This window comes from Macaca mulatta, chromosome 15, assembly GCF_049350105.2.
Source record: "Macaca mulatta isolate MMU2019108-1 chromosome 15, T2T-MMU8v2.0, whole genome shotgun sequence".
Classification (NCBI taxonomy): Eukaryota; Metazoa; Chordata; class Mammalia; order Primates; family Cercopithecidae; genus Macaca; species Macaca mulatta.
The window spans coordinates 36,961,586-36,964,933 of record NC_133420.1 but is presented as its reverse complement, the minus strand read 5'-3'; the positions used below and the strand labels follow the sequence as shown (position 1 = coordinate 36,964,933).

General features: G+C 42.9%; 1 pseudogene; it reads right to left on the bottom strand.

Annotated features, from left to right (window-relative positions):
* Positions 1-289: 289 nt before the first annotated feature.
* LOC100426758 (V-type proton ATPase subunit B, brain isoform pseudogene) lies at positions 290-1,743 on the bottom strand (annotated as a pseudogene).
* Between the last annotated feature and the right edge of the window lie 1,605 nt (positions 1,744-3,348).

The following is a 3,348-nucleotide window of genomic DNA, read 5'->3' as shown; positions in this document are numbered from 1 at the left end:
AGGAACGTAGAAGGACTAGACTAGCTTAGTCTTCCAGCCTGCATCTTTCTCCCATTCTGGATGCTTCCTGGCCTTGAACATCAGACTCCAATTCTTCAGCTTTGGGCCTCTTGGTCCTTCGACCACAGACTAAAGGCTGCACTGTCAGCTTCCTTACTTTTGAGGTTTTGGGGCTTGGATTAGTTTCCTTGCTCCTCAGCTTGCGGATGGTTTATTGTGGGACTATATCTTGTGAGCGAGTGAATCGATACTCCTTAAGAAATTCCCCTTTATATAGATATCTATCCTATTAATTCTGTCCCTCTGGAGAGCCCTGACCAACACAGGTGCTCTGAGGGGTTCTCTCCAGCATATCTTTGGGGAAGATTCGGAGCAGTTGCCAACCAGTATCCAAAGTCTCATAGACAGTGTGATTTTCATGAGGACCCTGAAAAATAAAGTTCCTCTCAAACTTCTGTGGAAATTCCAAGTCAAGAAGACCATCTGAGCTAAGGGCTTCTTCTCCAACTACAGCAATCATGGCTTGTACATCCTTCCCAATAGTTTGCATACAGCTGTTTACATACATCTGCATGATCCTTCCTGGTCATTCCTTCTCCAATAGCAGACTTCATGAACAGTGATAGTTCAGGCAGCACCTTGATAGGTGGGTAAATCTCTCTGTTGTGTAGCTGTCTATCCACATAGATCTGTCCCAGTCAGGTCAGAGATGACCGAATGATATCATTGGTAGGCATGGTAAGAGTAGGAATTTGAGTAATCGAGCCATTTCTACCTTCTCCTCGACCTGCATGTTCATATATAGTGGCTAAGTCTGTATCAGTGTAACCTGGGAAGCCCGGTCAACCAGGAACCTCTTCTCTGGCTTGTAGAAACCTCTTGAAGTGCTTCAGTAGATGAACTCATATCTGTTAGGATAACCAATACATGTTTCTCACATTGATACGCCAGAAATTCGGCTGTGGTTAGAACCAGTGAGGGATGATAATCCAATAGTTGGGTCATTAGCCAAGTTCAAAAATAGGCAGATGTTGTCCATTGAGCCATTTTCTTCAACACCAGATTTGAAGAACCAGGCAGTTTCCATGTCTACATCTCTAGCAGCAAATACAATTGGAAAATTTTCCTCAGTGTAGTCTACATCTTTGGATTTATTTAGCAAACCAGTCTGGCGGCAGATTTGAGCTGCAATCTTTGTGTAGTAACCCAGCAGCAGAGAAGATAAAAATTTTCTGCTCCGGCAATACTGTTCACACTAACTATGGTTGAAATGCTGGTCCGAATTATCTCCTCTGGGTAGATTTGACATTGAGGATTGATTGGCCATCCCATGATATCAAAGAAATCTTCAGCCAGTACAAGAGGACCTCTGTCAATGGGTTTTCCCGATTCAATGAATACCCAACCAAGCATATCCTCAGACACTGATATTAGGGGAATATCCCCAGTCCTTTGAAATACCTGAACAACTGCCTTGGAGCCACCAACTTCTAGAACTTGCCCGTGTCTCTTTGTGCCATCTAGTAATGTCCAGTGGACAATCTCAGCGTCTATGGGAAACTTAACATGATCTAAGATCACAAGTGGACCATGGACTCTTGATGCCGTGATGTATGTACGGCAAGGCTGGGAGAGGTAGTTCCGACTAACTGCCAGCACCTGCTCCTGAGCTCCCACCATCAGCGGGCATGGGTAGTTTGGGTGTGGCCCATTCATAACCCCACGCATCACCTGCAGTGCCATCTTCTTGACATAGCATTTTCCCTGTGTGTCTCCACATTGTCTTTCCTCTGTATTTGTCTGTTTCTGTGTCCAAACTCCCCTTTTTAAATGACATCAGTCACATTATATTACTATTAGGGCCTAGCCTGATTATCCCATTTTAACTTGATTATATCTGTAAAGACCCTATTTCCAATTAAGGTTGCAATCAGACATCCTAGAGGTCAGGACTTCAAGACTTTTTTGCGTGGGGGTTGGGGATTCAACTTATAACAATTCAACTCATAACAAGGTCTGTTGTCTGCAGTCAGCTCTTGGGTGCTGATATCTGTATGCTCTGTAACAGAAGCAACCCTAAGCAAAGAAGGAGAATGTACTGGAAGTGTATTGGGTGGCTCCTGGAATCAAAAGAGAACTTCAACAATCAGGCCTTGGGAGAGGCAAAAAGTCCTGGACATCTCCGTAGGGCCTGCCTTCCAGATGAGTCTGCATCAATATCCTTCTGGCCAAGTATCCTTTTTCTCAAGACACAAATTCTTGGAAGAGTCGGTTGGGTTAGCCTGTGGTGGAACCAGGACCTGTTTGGGGCATGTGAGTGGGATAAAATGACGGACAGTCTTGCTAGGGCCTCATGGGGTAGAGGAGAGGCAGTTCTCCAAAAGAAAGTGAGGGGTGGCTGCTAAAGATTGGGGAGGCATGTGTTGTACAGGTGAAACCGCAGGTGTTTGCTACATGTTGTACTTTGTTTAAGAAAGACTTCCAGCTCAGGCAGTTGTGTTTCTAAATGTTATGGCACTTAAAGGAGCCATTTAGTCATCTGGAAAATGCAGAGTTGTGGGGAAATGCAGTGTCATGTGGTAAAAAGAGCACTCTTGGTGAAATCAGGAGAGCAGGTTTTGTTTGGCTTTTTAAAATATTTGCAGATGGTATAATTCTATCCTGAAAACTGAAGGGAATCAACTGAAAAGCTCTTGGAAACAAGAAAGTTCAACCAAGTATCAAGTTACTAACTGGAAATAAAAATAATGCCATACAGATCAATGAGAAAGAAAGCATAAAAGAACCAAAGATGTTATTCAACTTAGCTACAAAGGCAGCTGGTAAAAGAATAAACTCGGAAAGAAGTGCAAAGGGCCTTTATTAAGAGAAAACATCAGATTCTCCTTGGAGGCGTAAAAGACAAAGGGTAGAAAGACTTGGGAGAATAAAGATGTCATTTCTCCCTAGATAAATGGATTAATTCACTGAAAGATTTCAGGTGAACAAACAAACAAAATCAAACCTGAGCCAATGAAAATTCTAACTAGGTCTTTTAACTTGAAAATATGAGTCTAAAACTCATAGGAAGAGTCCCTGTCTGTGGATGTCAGGTCCTCATAGCCAAAAAGCTTCTCCCCCAGGTTTTGATTTTGGTTCTGTCATTTAATGATCTGTGAGACCTTAGGACAGGTAATGTAACCTCTTTGGGCCTTAGTGTTTTCTCCTGTGAAAAGGGATAATCCTATCTTTCTGCTTCACAGAGCTGTAGCAATGATCATGTGAGAGAAAGTATTTGGAAGTGTCTCATAAACCGTAAAGCACATTTCATGCTGCAGTTGCTATTTTTATTCTTCCATGATGCCAGAT